The 20,091-nt window shown below is 36.8% G+C and overlaps 1 long non-coding RNA gene across 1 annotated transcript in view; it reads left to right on the forward strand.

The window, feature by feature from the left end:
• Nucleotides 1-20,091, forward strand: part of LOC113034562 (uncharacterized) — a 110,734-nt gene that overhangs the window by 90,242 nt on the left and 401 nt on the right. The gene's annotated exons all lie outside the window — the stretch shown is intronic.

A 20,091-nucleotide genomic window follows, 5' to 3' on the forward strand; every position in this document is an offset into this window, starting at 1 on the left:
GCATAATTTTGGGTGCTCATAAAATTGGGCAAGGCTGGCTTTTAGACTTTATATTATGAACTTTATTTCATCTGCAACTTAAACTTTGTCAAGAAATGTATTCAGGTGACTATGTGTGTATGAAGCCATTAAGAAATAAAAAAATTTCCCTTAATTTGGGTGTCTTTATGTTTCTTTTTAAGCAGGTTTACCTCCCTCTAAAAACTAGTAAGCTTAATTTGGGAGTAGTTTTTTTTTTTTTTTTTTTCTGGATGGATAAAACATTATCTAATTATCAGAATGGAAATCAAGATGTGACTATATGTGCCAAAGAATCACTTTCCAATCTCTTCACTTTTATTCAGCTTGCACATGCAGTGGGTATGCTTACTTCACTCTGAGCATGGTCACAAAATCTCAGCTCTGTTTATATAGCTCTACAAGAATAGCCCAACCAATCACAAACAGAGACAGGTATTTTGAATCCCCCAATCAGCAGCCACATTAATGCTAGGGAGATGAGTCACAGTGAATAAATAAAAGTAGACAGCTGACTGGTGAGAAGTATCTGAATCACCAGGCAACAGTGTCTCATTGGTGGACATGACAACCAATGACAAGTGTGAATGTTTATGTTCCTGAGAAACACCATAGAAAAGAAGAAAATGAATGACTGTGTCATAGTTAATGAAAGTAGAGCAGTTTTAACTTTAGCTATTAACTAATAAGCTGTATACTGACTATTTTCAAGAGTCTTACAGTTGTTACAGTCTGAATACAGAAATGAAATATGATTTGTAATTTCATCCAGTGACAAAGGATTACTTTTGTACATTATAATAAAGCTGTCTTACCATTCCTGTTTATTGTAACGTTTTAAATGTTTTTCCTGTTTTCTTCACATTTCTTCTTACGTGTTCTGTCACCTTAACTGAATGTTAACTTAGAGAAAAAACTACTAGATGCAGTTCAAACTTCAAAATAGTCAATGCAAATCAAACAGTAGCTTTAGCTTTGTCAGACAACCACAATATCAACCAAAGTGTTTTCCATCAATGCTCGCACATTTTTGTAAGAGCAGCTTTCTGCACTCCCTTCATCCCCAACCAGTCATAGTGGATGGCTGCGTCTCACTTAGCCTGGTTCAGCTAAAGGTTTCTTCCGGTAAAAGGGAGTTTTATCTTCCCACTGTCACCAACTACTTGCTCACAGAGAGTTGTGTGATTGTTGGGGTTTCTTTCTAACATTGTAGGATCTTTAACTTAGAATATAAAGTGCTGCAGGCTTTCCTCTCTCTCCCTGTGTGCCACTAGAGGAACACAGATTGAAAGTCCAAATAAATGTCCAATAAAAAAGAGTAGGTATATTGAAGTTTACCAATTGTTAAATATCGCGCTACACTGACTATTTTGATACAAAAACAGTGCAGATAAAAAGTAAGCAAAACAAATTTCAGCTGCTGCCTGAACACAATATATTGTGAGTTTATAGGAACTCGCAGTGCAGGAATACAGTATATGGGTAAGACATTAAATATTGGACCACTACATGATACCAGGAAAATATGGTACAAAAATGATACAATGAAGCATCCACTTCATCTTTGTTATCTTAAGCATTCTTGCCTCATATATTAAAGTTGTTCGGGCAAATTTTGACATGAATCTGCCTTTGTTGACGACTCTATGAGCATCATGTCAATAAATAACAAAATCACTGAGAAGTAAAATGTACACAAAGACTGGAAACAGCTGGAAGGGAGCAGCTGTAAAATTGACTGAACAATGACAACAATCTTATTTATTTTGGTTCATAATCTACCATAAAATGTCCACCATTAACCAGTGATAAACAGTTTATCTGGTTCTAAATATTCTGCGGCTTCATACAGGGATTCCCCTGCACCCACACACACAGCTGCAAGTGTAAGGATCTATGCGAACCTCGTGTTTTGTTTTAAACTACTTGATGGGTATAGTTTATTTTACTCGAGACTCGTCATTTATCACTTGTGGAGGAATTTATTTATCTAAAAATAAATAATAGAAAATATTGTTCCATGGTGTTTTGTTAAGAGGATTTTTATTAGGCAGCAGAAACGGCGTGCTTCTGTCAGTTCTTTGTGTTTGAGGTCTCGCCTTGGTGGAACAAAAGATAACATGTATACTCACTCCAGAGTCAGTGGCAAATGCTACAAAATGCTCAGCAGGAATGTTCTGTGTTAATATCTCGGGAATTTTCAGCTCTAAACATATCCTGATAAACATTTCACTATAGAGTGTTTACAGACAAAACAAATAACCAAGACAAAGTAGAGTGTAGGCATGCATCACATTAGTTTGCTTACCTTTGTGACAAAACCACAAAAATTACTGCTTCATGTATTTGTTGAAGTGATATTTTTAATTTTTTAAACACTGGTGTAGCTTTATATGATTTGTAGTTCAATAATATTATTTTTTTAACTAGTCCTTTGTGCAGCTCCTCAACTCAAGCCCTTGGATCACAGGAATAACCTCATAATTTGAATCATTGGCCCTGCCTGATATAAGCATTCCCCATTGTAACATAGAAGTCGTTTTGCTCCCCCCCACATTCCTACTGTAAAATTGTCATAATGATATCTAATGCTATCTATTGTGTCTTAAAGGCTCTTTTGGTTTTTGTTTGTTTTGCAGAGGTTATGGGTTGGGTAAATGAAACTGAAAGTCTTCACAACTGTCTGTCATTCAATAGTAGGAAGCTCAGTGACAACATCCATTGGCATTACGATTCAGTTTTCATTTCTGTTCAATTCCATTTATATAGCACCAAATGACAACAACAGCTGCCTCAAGGCACATTATATGTAAGATAAAAGACCCTACAATAATAATAAAAAAAAAGCTTTTCCAATTAAACCTGGTGTTGTTATTTTAACCAGCTCATGCACAAGTAATTTTGTTCAGTGATAGTATGAAGCTCTCCATTTAGAATGTGAAAGAAGCCACGATTTTGTCAGATTTCAAAGTTTAGCCCAGTCTTTGGATTGGCAGTTTCTATTCTCACTATAAGTAGAAAAGTAAGCAAGGAAAATCATGTGATGTGTCATAGACAGTATCACATTCAATACAGTAATGTGATTATGAGGAGAAATTTTAGGGGAAACTCAGTGCAGAGGGCAGAGAAAGTAAGAGGTTCTTTTTTTGTTTTGTTTTTTACTTTAAGGTACATTCAGTTGAGTGCATACAGGTTTATGCATGCTTCTGTGCAGGTGGGTTTTTTATTGTTGTTTGAATGAGAATCAGAGCTAGCTTTGCTGCCAGGTACTTTCATATGGGACAAGAGTTCACCTTGGTAAAAAAAAATAATGAAGCACAATGCTTTCATTCATTAGGCATCAGTGATAACAACTTCGGGAAAGCTTGATATTTACTTTCTTTGCAGAGATATTTTTCTCTGCCAGATACTTTCAGCTCAAGAACCATTCACCTCTACAAATAAAAAATACTTAATTTGTGCTTTTCTAAAAAAAATCATCATCCCTCTGTGTGTCTTGGTATTAAACCTTTGACTAAGCTCTGCTTTATAAGAGGGTGACTGCATTCATGAAACTCGGATGTCAAGTTCAGATTGCACCCAATTAAATTAATAGACTTCTAATGTAAGTCAGGCTAATGACTACTATAAAATTACCATTCTGAGTCATCATTTCTCCAAGGAGGCTGCTGCTGTAAGTGCTGGTATTTTTGGTAGTCTAGTTGAGAGAAAGCCATTTTACAGAATGCAATGCTAAGTATCTAAAAGGAATCTTGTACACTAACCGGACACTTCATTAGGTACACTAGTTCAACTACTTGCAAATGTCTAATTGACCAATCGCGTGGCAGCAGCTCTATGCACACAGACATGGGCTAGATGGCTGTTTAGACTGAGGATCAGAAAGGGACAGAAAGACATTTAAGTGACTTTTACTATAGCATGGTTTTTAGCTGCTCCGAGTTATGAGCTTTGTGCTAATAGGAAGGCAATAGTAAGGACATCTCTGAATGTACAGCAAGTGAAACCTTGAAGCAGATGGGCTCAAGGAGCAGAAGACAACACTGGGTACCACTCCTGCCAACTAAAAACAGGAAACTGAGGCTATAATTCACACAGGCTCATCAAAATTGGACAACAGACGACTGAAAACTAATAAGATAAGATAAGATGACCTTTATTTGTCCCACAGGTGGGAAATTGGTTTTGTTACAGCAAAAGTGCAAAGTTATGTAGCAGAAATTAGAAAACACTGGAATGCAATAAAATAAAATAAAATACTATATACAATAGAATAAAATAGAATAGAATAATATATACAATAGAATAAAATAGAGATACAAATGCTATATACAACTGAGTAAGAAAATACAAAAGTACAACTTCGTCAGAAGAAGAACTGTACAAGAATTGCACATATAGCAGTCTTATTGCACGTGTGAGGGTTTGATCAGCTGCAAAAGTCTTTGTTGTGGATTGCCTGGTCTAAAGGATCCAATCTAAATTCTAGAAGAATTTTTCCTGTGACATTTGGATGGTAAGGTCAGAATTTGGTATAAACAATATTAAAGCATGGAACCATTCTGCCTTGTATCAACTGCTCAGGCTGCAGGCTGATCCTTCAACGTTTGGCTAATTCCAATAGAATAACCAACATTGTCACTAAGGTCAACATGATGGTGAGTTCAGAGTACTCCAAAGTCCTCCACAGTCACTGAATCTCAATCCTACAGAGCATCTTTGGAATGTAGTGGAACTGGAGATTCCCATCATGGGGGTGGGAGCTGACAAACCTGCAGAAATTGCATGATGCTGTCATGTCAGTATGGACCAAAATCTCAAAAATATTTCTAGCGCCTTGTTGAATCTATGCCACAAATAAGTAAAGCAGTCCCGAAGGCAGAAGGGGGTCCATCCTCAAACTAACAAAGTATTCTTGATGAATTGTCTGGTGTTTATTTTATGACTCTATATTTTTAAAGCCAGACTGTGAAGACACAGTACACACTGTGTCAAATTAAACTCCTCTAAAATCCTAAAAATGGTGTTAACTGCACACAAGAAGTGAAGTGAAAATTCCCATGAAAGAATGCACTACAGAAGAAGTATGAGTCATAGCTTTATACACTCTGATGCTAGCATGAGCCATTGAGCTTAGCAGAAGGAAAAAGTTAAGAATTTAAAATCAGATATTTGTATTTAAAGTCATATAACTCCATAACTCTGAGGCAGGCTCTATGCTATGCTATGGTGGCAAATCTGGGTCAACTGTGTATGCTGGTGAGATAATAAGTCTTCCCACATGCTACCTCATACAGCTAATTTCTCATTTTCATTACATTGCCATGCCTCTGTAATGTGCTCTGGAATGCAGGTGCAGGTCTCTATATATACAATTATTTTTTGTTTTGTTTTACTTTGTCATATAACATTTGTCTGAATATTGTGAGTTAGATCTTACTCAAAGACCTTGTGAAAGTCAGAGAAGGGAAGTTTTTCAAGAACCAGCTACACCAGCTTGCACTCTCAGAAGAGATCAGATTAACCTCAGGCTGTGAGACACAATCCTCTCTGATTGGTTCCTTGAGAACAAAAAAGGCGGAGCTTTCTGTGTGGTGTGATTACCAGTAAGTGAGGACCCATCCATATGGAAAGTACCTGGAGATTTCAGACAGGACAGGAGTAAACACGGGGTCAAGTGTAGTCAACTCTGTGTTTCTACATGCATTACTGATTTTGTGAGGACATAAATTTGTCAGGCTTATGTTTTGTCACTGACTTCCTTTGTGGGACAAAATGCAAGTCATTTTTTGTTTGTTTTGTTTGTTTATTTTTAACCATATAAATCATTGTATTTCAGGCTAATTTCTTGGGTTAAGATTAGGTTAAGGGTTAAGGGTTTTTTATATTAATGTCCTCTGAAGTGAGGGGACCATCACTATTAAAATAAATCTCACTGATTTGAACAGAAGATAGCAGGATTCAAATTGACTAATATTCATACTCAAGCCATTCTGAATATTTGTTTTTTATTGTGAATAGAGTCTAACAAAAATCAACAGATGTGCATTTTGCATGACACACTATGTAAATCCCCAGCACACACACAGAAATGCCACCCCAAATACAGTTACACACAATTATTATTTTTAGTACACAAGGAAGTTGAGAGCTTTTTTCATCATAAGTTCATAGACCTATTCGGGGAAATAGGGCAATGGACAGACACAAACAAATAAGCTGCCCTCATGTTAGTGCAGCTATACATTGTTTGTTTTACCTCACTGACATCCTCTCTTCTGTCACCATCCAGTAGGCACTTAAAGTGAAATGTTTTCATTTCACTTTACAAAGTAAAACAATGCAGCTAAAGTTTATATATAATATTGGCTGCTGCACATAAAAGTCATAGCATTAAAAAAAATAAGACAGGAGCACAAGATCAACTCCACCTCAACAACTAAAAGTTAAAAATGGGGATATAATTAATCCAGTTCAAAAATAATGCAGAAAATATTAATCTGATAAATAATAGTGACATTAGAACATGCAGTGAAAACTAAATGTACCTGCTGTATAAATATTTAAACAGTATAAGTGTGCTTTAACTATATTTACATGTACATTTATGACATATTTTAGTTTTAACTTGTTGAAATAGTAGCCACCTCATAAACAAGGAGCCTTAACATTAATTTTTGTTCTCGGGAGCTGTCATCCTAAATATAAACACTTTCATAGGAGTGTCTAGACAATGACGCTACGTTCAAGCACTGAATTTACTAAAGGAAATCGGAGACTGGCGAAATATCAATAAGAAAATATTTCTAGGAAAAGATATGCTGTAGTTAGATTAAAAATTATCTGTTCATTTTTACAGCTACCGAAGCTGCGACGGTTCAGCTGTCAGTGAATATGAGGCAATTATAGGGACGTGCACATTCCTGGACTGTAACAACATACTTCACTTTTCTGCATCGCAACCACCATGGTATAGAAATATAGAACAGGAAAAACTCTGGTTGCCAGCACTATTATGTTACAGATGTTTCTCTCTATTGTTTGTATGTCACCTTTTTTTTTCTCCGACAAGTATCCACACGTTTACAGTAGCCTAATTACATTTTACCAGTTTGTAGCTGACTGTAAGTCATGAGCAAAATTCTGATGTATGAGTTTACTGCACTTTACAGTGTGATAAACGTCACTTCCTCTTTTGGAATATCTTAGTTTCCATTTCTGGGAAACCAAGGTATCTTTTTGGGCACAGTCAGGCATCAGAAAATACACAATATGCTTTTTCACTATAGAGTTTAAATTTCAGATGTCAGTTCAGTGTGCATTTTATACAATTTATAAATATTATCACCCACGACAGACATTTAGTAAAGTAGAAAACATATTTATTTGAGGTGGTTAGAATCAGACACTCAAATGACTTGATGAAGAATGTTCTGGCCTGTGCTTAAATCTTTATTCTATGGCGCCTTCATTTGTAGCAACTTTGAATTAAAAAAAAAATCACTGACTGTATTAGATTTTTTTTTTTTAAGAAAAAATAGGAAGCAAATAGTGGTCTCATTGTACAATGTTCTACAACCAACCACCAAGACCTTGTCCCTCTGTGGATTGCAGTGCTGTACAACATCATTTCCTCTTTTGCTTTCAAAGTTGTACCTACACTTGCAAATTACTTCAAAATGTTTCTCATACGCAGGAAACTAATCTCTGAGCATCTGATTTCCAATAACTTTGAGAGGGAACTTTCCAGAGGTTCATATTAGTGCTGACTCATATCAAACAGTATGCAGGATTATCCTGCATATACTGTTTGATATGAGTCAGCATATTTATAAAAGTATTTCCAATCTAAGTGAACTATCTGAGCCACTTATTCTGTTCTAACGAGAATTTATTATTTCACTTCCACAAAGTAGGATATTTCATCACATTTAGTAATAGCTGGGTTTTACCAGCACTCCATTTTATCACTAACGGTATTTGATGACTCTAACTCTTCCGACACACAGCAGAGTTGTGACAAGTGCACCAAACCCTGTTTAGAGAACCATTGGCATCTCTTTAATTTGCAGAGATTTTCAGGTAAATTTTCAGCTCACTTTTGTGCATTTTTAAAAACAGCAGAAAACAATATAACGCAACAGAGAGCAACCTGACACGATGCAAAAACACAAAACCAAAACAACACAACAACAATGACATGCAACACAATGCAACACAGAACCTCAAAGAAGCACCGCATATCTAAAATAAAAATAAAAAGGCCCTAAATGAACACCTTAACAAGAACGTTGCACAAGCCTTTCAACTTTTCACTTTAGTCAGGTGAAGCTCCTCACGTTATTTTCCCCGGAGTTCAGCCATTCCAGGATTGTGAGGCTGTTTAGTTGCCTGGGGTAATGTACTAGCTTTGATACCTTTGTTTTTGAAGATGTGAAACCTTTTGATTCTGAAACCTGTGGTAGAGTTTCTGCAACAGGCAGCACCTGAGTTTTTATCCCTAAGTGGGGTTTAAAGGGTTTTTTGCCAGCTTCACAGAGATTAGATGTGTTTGTGTTTGCTTTAGAGGTATACACTGAGTCAAATGGCTGATGAAATATTACAGTGTGGTGTAATGAGGCACATGACAGGAGGGGAGGAAATCCTGTGATGGAAAACCAGAACATGTGTTGCAGTTAAACTAGAGCTTCACACATGCATGTAGACTGTTAATCTTTCCCACTGTTTACATTTCAAAGTGCTCAGTAAAGCATCCCTATATGCTCATTTACCCAGAACACTCCATATCACAATGACTTTTACAGAACCCTGACGGGTTTTATTTCATTTTACATAGTTAAATTTTAATAATTACATTTTAAAAGCAGTTTCATATAAACTGCTAAGTGCACGTTAGCTGGATATGATTGTGCAGCTCTCCTTCATTAAATGGTAAATAACTAACTCTGCATACTTTAGCTTTTTTGGATTAATGGAGTTGGTCCCTAGGCATTGCACAGTGGCCGTCCATTGTATGATACCAATCCTTGGAATAGATTAACTGCAGAGAATGAGTTCCTCCTCCCAAAATAAGCCAAAAATGTGGAAGTTTTGCAGGATCATTGTCAAAATCACCAAACTCTAATGGAAAAATCCTGGAATTTACCTCTCTATTAGGGTTAACTTAAAAAAGCATCACTACCTTGGCTACATTCAGTATCATGTTTTTATGAAATATGCAGCTCTTACTCTATCAGTTACTGCGCAGCCTGACATTATTTCCATGTAAGTAATTGAATCCATCTTTTAGCCAAGTTTAATTCTCTGTCTAGATCTTAAAACATAATAAAATTTGAAACAAAATCTGATACAGTAACGATGTAAAGTTGTGTAGTTTTTCTTAAACTAAAGGCTTGTTACAGCTCTTTTGTTAGTGTGATATCAGGAGACAGAGAAACACTGAATTCTGCTGTGAGTCACTGAATGACGTGTTTGCTCTGCTAACTGCCAGCGATTATATGTTGTGTGAGACAAACCTGTCATTAACCTCAGGGCACAGCAGCATGGGCTGAGCAACAAACTCCTCCTGAGCAAAGTTAAAATGGTTAAAAACAGGCACGTTGTTTTCTCAGGATTTGGTGAGAAAACTGAATGACTTCTTGACATTTTGCAAATTCACACATTCACATTTGTCACACTTACATGTCACATCAGAGACAAAAGCTTACTACCCAAAATACTACACACAAAAAGTAAAAAAAAAAAGAACATTGGAGTCCAAGGTGTAGCTGGAAATCCAACCTTATAGCTATGATTCTTTTGTGCATATAAATGTGTGAAAACTGTACATGTCAGTCATTAGTCCAAGTCCCCTGCACAGGAAGCATTTGTAATGCTTCCCATTGGCAAGTAAAAGCAGTTTTGCACAGACTGATATGGCGTGAGAGCAAATAGTGATGCAAAACAATTGTAGTGGTAAGTAAAACTATAATCTTACCAAAGTGCAAATTTCCTGTTTGTTTCTGTCAAAAAAGAAGGATTCCACATTCACAAAAGTATTCCTCTTTCATAAAAAGTAAGGGAAGTGGGGACCTTTTTGGCAGTAATAAGATCCAAATCAAGGACCCCATACAAGTACAAAGGAGACTAAAAGTGCAACAAATGGAAGATAAATAGTGTTGTTTCTTCTTCCGAAAAGTGTTATATGAGAATGGTGCTGCACCGACAGTAGTTTTTAGCAAAATATTGCAAATACTGAACTACAGACATGCAAGTATACCTATTGTTGGCCTTTTAAACCCACTCGCGTGCGTCACAAAGTTCACAGTAAAGCAGAAATGAAATTACAATAATCTCTAAATGGCTTAGTCACACTCAGGTAGCTGCAGACTTTGGGCCTGTGTGAGGGCCTCTGTCTAGCATTTCCTATATTAGAGGAGCAGGGGTTTGTGGGATGTTGGAGCTGTAAACAGGAAGTTAAAAATGAGCAAGAGAGCCAGTACAGGAAGTGCATCTGTCAGAAAGAATTTATCATTTCCAATAACTCACTTCAGTTTGTTACCTGTTACAGTAAGTAACAAATATAGCGATATAAACAATACCTACTATTAGACTGTGAAGAAAATGTCCTTTCTCTTGTGCCTTGTCACACAGGTCTCTGTGTTTGTCACGCATAGAGGGCAAATCTGATAAATGCAGATTTAGTCTCCCAGCCACAACTAATGATAGAATTTTTGTAATTCTTTATTTATCCATATAAAGTGTCAGTGACACTCCCTAAACCTATCTTATCATTTATAGATAGATAGATAGATAGATAGATAGATAGATAGATAGATAGATAGATAGATAGATAGGTAGGTGTGTGTGTGTGTGTGTGTGTGTGTGTGTGTGTGTGTGTGTGTGTGTGTGTGTGTGTGCGCCTCTGTGTTATGCAAACAAATATAGTAGTCAACTTGTGTATATTTCAGTGGATATATAAATGGTATGATGAGTGCTTTGAGTCATTTCTAGTTAGTGTTTGTTTTTCCTGTAAACGTTACCCTTGAAAACATCAAATTCACAACATGAGTTCATCATTCCCATCATTCAATATTTTCATATAAGTCCAAAGTCCACAGAATTTTCTTTAATATGCACAGACATTTATATCAGCCTTGCAAGTTTTAGTAGACATAGATAGATTACCATAATAGCTATTACACAATATACTGTACTTGGCACTGAATACAAACAAGCTGCAGTAATCATGGTTGTTATATATAGAACAGCATGAAATTGTCTCTGCCATGGTCTTTTTTTATTCACTTTTTAATTTTCTTCTTTTTCTGTACAAAGTGGTATATTACTTATTCGCTTCACCTTTAAGTTCAACTGAAATGTACAGCTGCAGGACAATTCAAATGTCTTCTGGAGAAAAATTTATGGTTAGTAAAGGCAAAGATTGAGCTCCGTGGCCACAATGACAAGTGGTATGTTTGGAGGGGTAAAGGTTACCAAAGCACAGCAGAAAAGGATCCATACAGGTGAAAACACTGCATGCAAATGTAGCAAAACAAAGCACAAAGGACTAAGTGTCTCTACCACAGTAATTAACACAACCATATGAAAGTTGAGAATATGAGAATGGCGAGCAGGAATGGATATTCTGCTGGTAATGAGGCGATAAGCCACAGGTGTTTGTGCTGACAGGCACTCAGACGGAGAAGGGCGTGGCTCTCCCGTGACTCACACATGAAACAAAAAGAAAACAAGTGACAAAAGGAAAGGGAAAATGGGGGAAACAGGGGGAGAGGTTATGACTAGAGGCATGCTATTTATTAGTCCAAAATGGATTAATAAAATGTTGGTCATATTTGTACATCTGTACATCTCTTTTCATTTGGAAGCCTTATATTTGCTTTATTCTATTGAATTTACCATACATCTATGAATTATGCTTGACTCTTTATTTATTTTGATTTGTATTTATATATTTATGTATTTTCATGTATTTGGGGTTTTTTTTTTTAAAGTTTGAGTGCTGCAGAAGTCCTGAAGAGATTTCCTGCTGCACATCATTAACCTAAGCAGGAAGAACCGTGAACTCTACACTGAAAGACCGTGCATGGAATCAAACCCAGAACCTGCTTGATAGGAAGCAACAGTGGAAACCATTAATCTTTCTGTTGTTGAGCTCCCAGCAGGCCATGATCTAAATACTGAAAATCAATTCACTTTGTAGGCCAGATATTTGTTTTATTAAGTATTTGTTGTCATGTCTGTGAAGATTCTCAGTGATCCAGGTCATCGTAGTCTAAGGTGCTTGGAATGAAAAGCGTCTGGACTTCTTTAAGTTGCTTGAACAACTGCTTGTACAAGCTGCCAGTTGCTGCCAGTTGCACAGGTAGTAATGTACCCCATACCATCATATATGAAGGTTCTTAAACTGAGGCCTGATAATAAGCTGGATTGACCCTCTCCTCTTAAGTTTGATGATGATGTCTATGCTTTCCAAAAAGAATTTCAAATTTGATTAATCTGACCAGTTATCCATTTTGCTGTATTATGCTGCTGAGAAGACTGCACAGTTTCTGGATCATGTCAACATATAGCCCTTTCTTTGCATGATGGAGCTTTAACCTATATTTGTGGACACAAACTGTGTTCACAGACACTCATTTCTGGAAGTGTTCCTAAACCCATGTACTGAATCCATGACAGAATCACGCCTAGTCTTAATGCAGTGGCGCCCGAGGGCCCGAAGATAATGGATATGCATTACTGAATTTTGGTCTCATCCCTTGTGCACAGAGATTTTTCCGAGCTCAAGGGCTCTTTTGATGATATTATGTGCTGCAGATGATGAGATATTCAAATTCAGCTTTTCACTGAGAAACATTAGTCTGTAATTGTTACACTGCAACTGCAATTTGTAGTTTACTTCTGAGAACCTTTGCCAGTCTAAGTTGCTCTGTCATGCTGCTGACCTGCTGTGAGTTAAACAAATTGGTAGAGCAAAGATTTGTCTAGCTGTTACTTTTCCAACCTTTTGTTGCCTCCTTCCTAACTTTTTTGAGGTGTATTGCTGCCAGGACAATTGAAGATGAGCTAATCTTTGCCATTAAATAGTAGGAATTCTTTCTATGCTTTATTGTGGAAAAAATGTGGGTTAATCTGATTTGTGATTTTTTTTTTTTTTTAATGTGATTTTAGTTACATTTTTGACTTTTTTTGGAACAGAATACAATCATGGGCTCTGCACAACTTTGATACAAGGTCAACATTTTCTGAACAGTAAAATTGTTGTTAAATTGTTTGTTGCCAACAGGAAAAAAGTCAAGTAATAAAATTGTCATACTTATCAGGGAAACACAAAGACTTTAGATACTATTGAAAAACCTTGTAGGAACCAGCTATTCATGCACAGACGTCTGAGGAATCTTCCAGGAGTGGCAATGCTCTTTTCCATAGAACTGGATAGTAGGAATGGATTTAAATCTGGAATCTAATCGCCTGAGCAGGTTGGGTTTGCAACAGAAGTTACTCTGGCGACTTACCCCAATATAAAGTGAACCAACAAAAAGCACTCAGTTAACTCTGAAGCAACCTGGATACGGTGAAAGCCTGCTTTATAATGCAGGCCTGAGAACAAAAAATGATTGTTTGTCTGGTCTGAAGCAGGCTAACTCTCAATTTCCATGTCTGCCAGAATAGTACGAATATCCTCACTTAATCTACTTTAAGCTTTGTACTGTTTTTACTAGTCCCAAGAATGCACAACGGGCACAGCAGAAGGGTAAACAATAAGAAACTCAAGGGAGTTGTTACAAAATAAAAACAGGAAACAAAGCACAGCAGAAAATCTAAACCATTACAGTGTTTTGGCTGATTGGCTAGCTAGCTGCAGGCTAGTTGATTTGGTAACTGATATGATCTATTTGGTCTGCCTGTATTTCCATGGGGTTTTTTGTGTCCAGGTTGTGTAGCCTTTGTTTGATTTGGGTGTTTTGATCTGGATCCTGTTTGTGGACTCGCCGGGGCTGCTTTTGGTTTGATTTACTCTGACATGTTTTGTCCTGGGCTGGAGTATGTCAGACTCTTGTAATTAGTCTCATTACCCAGCATTATCACTCATGCGTACCAACTGCATGTTTCTGTTTGCCCTCTTACATGTCACTGTTCTTCTTTGCTGTGGGTTGTTTAAGTTGGTTTTATTTCCTTCACTTGGGTTCACTTGTGGTTTGTCCCCTCTTTAGCTTGGATTTGTGAGTTTGACTCTGGAGTGGCTAGCTTGATTTGCCTCAGTGAATCTGGTGGTACATGCTGGCTTGGACTATTCTAGAGTGGCATATCTGCCGGAGTGAAGCTGATGTAACACTGAGCCAAATAGCTGCAACAGTGTGCCTGACACTGCGCTGCTCACATGTAAAGATGCTTTGATACATGACTAAAACAGCTCATATGCTGTATGTGCGTAGACATACACTGAGACAGCAAGAGATTCTCTTAGAAAGCCACATCCTTCTGAAGAGCAAAGTCTTTTTTTTCTGCAGTCATCAAAGGGAGAGCTTGTATAATAGGAAGCACTCTACATTTTAATGAGGAAACATGAATATGATGTTAAAAAGTAAAACTCTGCACAAGGAAACATGCCATGAATAGAATATAACAGGAAACAACAGCTTCCCTACAACTCACTGTTTTTAGCCACATTCTTCTCTTGAATGTTGTACACACTGTGGGGTATTTCCACTGATACCGTGTGTATATTGGGGCCCAAGAGAACAACTTCCTTAAAGTGGACTTGCCCTCACTCACCCTTACAGAGATGAAAAAAAATCTTCCTTTTGTTCTCTCTGAATTTCTGTCCTGATGCTAGATATGACTAACCAGTGTAGCAGTGTATTCTTCTTATATTTCTTTTTCCCATATGGCAAATACAACCACAAATCAAAAGTCATATGCCCATTTCTTTCTAAATTTTGTATCCGACATGTCAAAGTCACAAGCAAATACGCGATTGATTGTGTGCATATTGGATGGGATGCATATACAAACAGGGTTAAAGACAAATTCAAGTCTTCTTGTCCTGTTCTTTTGACTAATGCATAATTCTAATTGCACTCATCATATATTTTGCTGCGATTCTTCAAAACCATTCAGGCAAAGATAAACTTAAGTTTAAAATAAATTATTTCAAGCACACAAAACAAAACATGCTATGCTAGTAGGCACCATAGGAATATTCATTAGAATTTGCTAAACAAAACAGCAGTCACATAGGCCTAGTGACTTCCCAGGAACCCTAATCCCTTACCACTTCCAGCAATTATTGAAAAACTAAAATGAAAATATTGATTTGATAGGTGGTTGTTGTCGGGGAATACACATTTTTCTCTTGTGACCAATAGTTGCCAGGAGGTCACCGACTGCTCTCTAGGCCTGTGTGAATAGGGCTTAACCAAACTCACATCTGCAGTTCTCTTCCCTAGCTCTGTTGGAGAACAGCAGCTTTACTGTTCTCCTTCAGACAGAAAAGGCTTTGATGAAACCTTTATGCTAATGCTGCCAAGCAACAAGGAATACTTAACCACTGAACAGCAGAAGCTTTAGCAGATAGATAACTAGATATTTCCTTCCAGAGATGATGGAAAGCAAAACCAGACCGAACATAAAAATTAATGTTTAATGTTACTGCATTCATCAGCTGGCTAGAGTTCAGGTTGTTGGAAATCTTGCTCACTGACATCGTGTATTGCAAGCAGGACTGAGTCATTTACTTTATTTTTTTCAACTGCAGTTACTAAAGTGTGTAGATGCATCACAAAAAAATGAAGATTATTGCATTAAGCAGCAGCATCGCAGCCTAATGCTAACTAAAATTAACGTTGTTATGAGAATAAATATCCAGGTATATCTATTAAATAGTCTAGTAAACGTGCATACATTCTCGGCATTGTCTGTGGAAATATTTTTACACAGCATATTTACATTGTTTTATCATAAAATGTATCAAAAGCATTCCAGAGTCAAAGCTGAGCACATATTGTGTCATTGTTGCTTATCTCTTTTAAGTACTGAACATTAAGATAAGACATTAGATGTATAATGCTCTAAGCATTACGTACGTAGTTTCTCTGCAGCTGTCTGAAGCTGGGACTAGCAAGGCCATTGTGTTTCCTTTTCCCAAGAGCACTGTTGTACCCACTTCTGCTTTGAGGACTCAGCAGTTTATGACAAACTGAGACTACCACACATAAACAAACCTCTTCATCATGTTTTCTGCTCTGTTTTGACCTCAAGTAACAGACGATTACAGGACACATCGTTAAAATTGAAGACCTAACTTACAATCACCCATGCTCATCTTCAGTTTTACCATGCTTGTCATGCTCTTTTCATGCCTATATTGTTTATTAGACTAATATATAAAGTATGTGTAAGTATAATTATATGTACGCAGTATTTTTTGTGCTGCTGGCACTGAATTCAAATTTAACACATAAGAAGTATTTTTCACTCATCAATATTTGGTTCATGACTATTTGTAGCTGGGTCTGAAATTTTAAAAATGCTGCATTTTGTTTTTATCTCAACTCGACGTGTTGCATCGCATGTCTCTCTAGTTTGAGGTGTGCTGCAAGTACAAATGAGTGGTTTGCTGTAAATACCTATAAAGCTAGCATTTTCTCAAAATTCAAAGGTGTAAAAAAAGAATCAAAGCCTGATAACATTTTGATGATGGAAGTGAAAAAAAAATAGAAGTTATTGTCGTGCTAGAAAACCCAACAGTAAAGACTAAGAAGAATCTCTTTATAGCCAAAGGTTTGTTGTATTTAGAGGAAAGCTGGCCATATCCTTTAAAGGTTTTGCATGCAAAGTATTTGCCCCTGAAGCTATATGTGTGTGTGTGTGTGTGTGTGTGTGTGTGTGTGTGTGTGTGTGTGTGTGTGTGTGTGTGTGTGTGTGTGTGTGTGTGTGTGTGTAATATATTAGTGACATTACATTACAACAACAAGTACTTTAATACTTATTCCACTTTCATCAGCAGTATCATCAGTCAGAATCAGGCAGATTTTCATGAAGTTAAATTCTGCCACAAGCATGAATCGGTTTTTGCATTTTACTCTTCCTACATGCACATGGTTGTGTGCGTCAGCAGTCAAAACTAGGAAACAGATGTGTTCTGATATCTCTGTGATCCTCACTCATTTAGAGGGTTAGCTGCCACTGACTAATCCCGACTGAACCCACAAGCTTTGTGTACAGCTATCTTATGTAAAAAGAGAATATCCACTAGGAGATACTGATTATGAGTTCTGTTATGAAAAGATGGCTAATCTGTTTGTCCCTATAGCTGTACTGTGCATTGTGAGGCACACGGAAGTCAGAGTCTTTGTGGGGAAATTTGTTATTGTGACATATCGCCTTTTACAGAAAGCTTTCTTGTATGTAATGTTTTAACCATCCATGTATGGTGTCTGTGTGTGTCTGTGTGTGTGACAACACACAATAAATGAATAGAGAAACACCAGAAAATGCTTTTCTTATTTTGTTTTTGTTGTTTTTTTCTTATTAAGTACTTATGCTTAAAAAGGTTTTCCAGATGTACTTTGCAATTTGTGAGTACAATGTGGTGAAACAAAAAGAAAAAGTTATCATATATTTGAACATAATACAGTTTCTGAAAGATCTGTATAGTATGTGGAGGGGTGGGATGATGCATAAAATAGTAGCCAAGGGTCAGCAGGATACTCTACTAGTGGGTGTAATTTAAATCTATATTATAATAAAGCAGCAACTTTTATGGCTAAACAAACAAAAAATAAAAGCCTGTGTGAAAGTGCCAAAAATCACAGCTCCTGAAATAGAGACTATAGGCAAAGCAAGTCCCTCTCCATGCCCACATTTCCATAAGAACATTAACTTATGTACAGAATCACAGACATACTATAGCTTATTTCTGTCTACCAGTTCAAATGAAGACTTAAAATTTCCATTATTAGTGGTGTGGCTGTTTTAACTGACATGTTGCACCATGAGACCCTTGATACTTATATAGGGACATTGCATTGTGGCTTTTCTGCACCCTCTACTTCATTTTGCTCAGTAAAGGCCACATAATGAGATACTTTATTTTATGTTTTTAAAAGATTACTTTCTATTCAAATATTAAGGTTATTTTTTTGAACTTATCAGATTCAACTTTTGCCAAATAGAAGACAAATTTAAAAAAAAAAACATCCCAACCAAGAGTTTAGGTTTGTTTTGGTGAATGAAGAAATTCCAGCATTTTATTAGTTTGCTAAAAAAGCACTAAACAACATGTTTACATGTCCTTGTTCAAATACATTTCAAGATCTAGATTTTGCTCAGAGACATGAAGTTCACTAAAAGTGCTGCTGGAGTCATATGTGTACATTATTTACACATGCAGGTGCTGTTGTGAAAACCTGAGTGTCAAATTCAGCAGAAATTCACCAGACTTAACAAGTTCACTTTTTCTTTTTAAGTTATGATTTACAGGAACATCTGTTTTTATATACTGACAACTGCAAGTAGTTTCCATTTTTGTTCTACTTGAGTGTATACATTGTTTTGCACTTGTGGAAATGTAGTTATTTTGTACTCTATACTTAATATAAAAACTTATTATAGGCTAGCCAAAGTTTTACATCAATTAGATGTGAATACTTTTATGTATGCTCTTTGTCGATAACACTTATATACTTGCCCCTTAAATGCAGGACTTTTTTTTTTTCCTGTGGTTCACTTTTCACACAAACAGCACTCAATACAGGAAGAGAATAGACTGGAGGTCTCTGACCACAGCATCCTGAATATGTCTCCTCTTGGCCCTAATACAGAAAGAACTCTGTTACACTAGTTGTATGTGTGAAAAGCAGCAGTGAGGAAACTATGCGCACACCTGGTTCCTGCTGTGTTTTACACAGTAGGTAGTGTAGTCTGAAGGAGTCAAACCACAAACCATTTTTATAAGTACTTCCTATATAATCATAGTGTGCCCAGCATGAGTGCCACTGTTGCCAAAAATCATAATCAAAATACTTTTTCAAATTTAGTGTTAAATTTTTATTGTTAAAACTGCTTCTTATTAGCAGGAATTTCTGACAATTGGCCCTAAATACTTAAGAAATGTCAACAAACTGTTGGTTGAATGACTGCAAAAGCGCCAAAATTGCAGTATGGTTCTTTGATTACACAAACATTTTTAAGAATACGTCATGTAACGATGAAGTCCTTGACCTGCCTTATAAAACTGAGATGAGGCATAAAGAGATAATGAATCATGGCAGTTGATACTTGGACTTTAGTGGTGCATAATCCAAATTTTAAAAACAAGAGCACACTTGTTTTCCCACAAACCAGTTGCTACTTGAACCATTAAAGTGACTGTCCTGAATCACTGTTGGCGCAGTCTAAATAATTATCTTCAGACACTGTACCTTCATACTGAAGGTAAGTGATAGCACTTTTATCAGGTCAGGTGCAATACACAAAATGCTACTTCCTTGTTAAAACTACTGAAACCAGCGTTACAAAAAGTGAAGCATTCCTTTACCACATTACACTCCGAAGAGCTAATTCATTCTCTTCTTTTAGAAACAAAAAATACAATCAAGACTTTGTTGATAAGTTAAGTCTGACTCTGTAACTTCTGTCGGTGCTGTGCTTTTGGAAACCGAATTTCCCAGAGGAACCCACCCAAGGGATTAATAAAGTTTTATCTTATCTTATCTTACCTGTCCTGATCCTGAAAAGGGCAGTGGTGTTCTTAGGGAATAGTAGATGCAATAGAATCAACATGTGTCATGGTTGTGGATTAGGCTTTAAGGGTCTATGTCAGGGTTCCCCAATCCCAGTCCACGAGGGCCAGTGTCCCTGCAGGTTTTAAGTGTGTCCTTGATCCATCACAGCTGATTTAAATGGATAAATAACCATCTTTAAGTTCTCCAGAGGCTTGGTAATGAACTAATCACATGATTCAGGTGTGTTGACCCATCTAAAACGTGCAGGGACACCGGCCCTCGTGGGGCTGGGATTGGGGACTCCTGGTCTATGTAAAACATTGAGGGAAAATAATTTCTCAAA

This window comes from Astatotilapia calliptera, chromosome 13 (genome assembly GCF_900246225.1).
Source record: "Astatotilapia calliptera chromosome 13, fAstCal1.2, whole genome shotgun sequence".
NCBI classification, from domain to species: Eukaryota; Metazoa; Chordata; class Actinopteri; order Cichliformes; family Cichlidae; genus Astatotilapia; species Astatotilapia calliptera.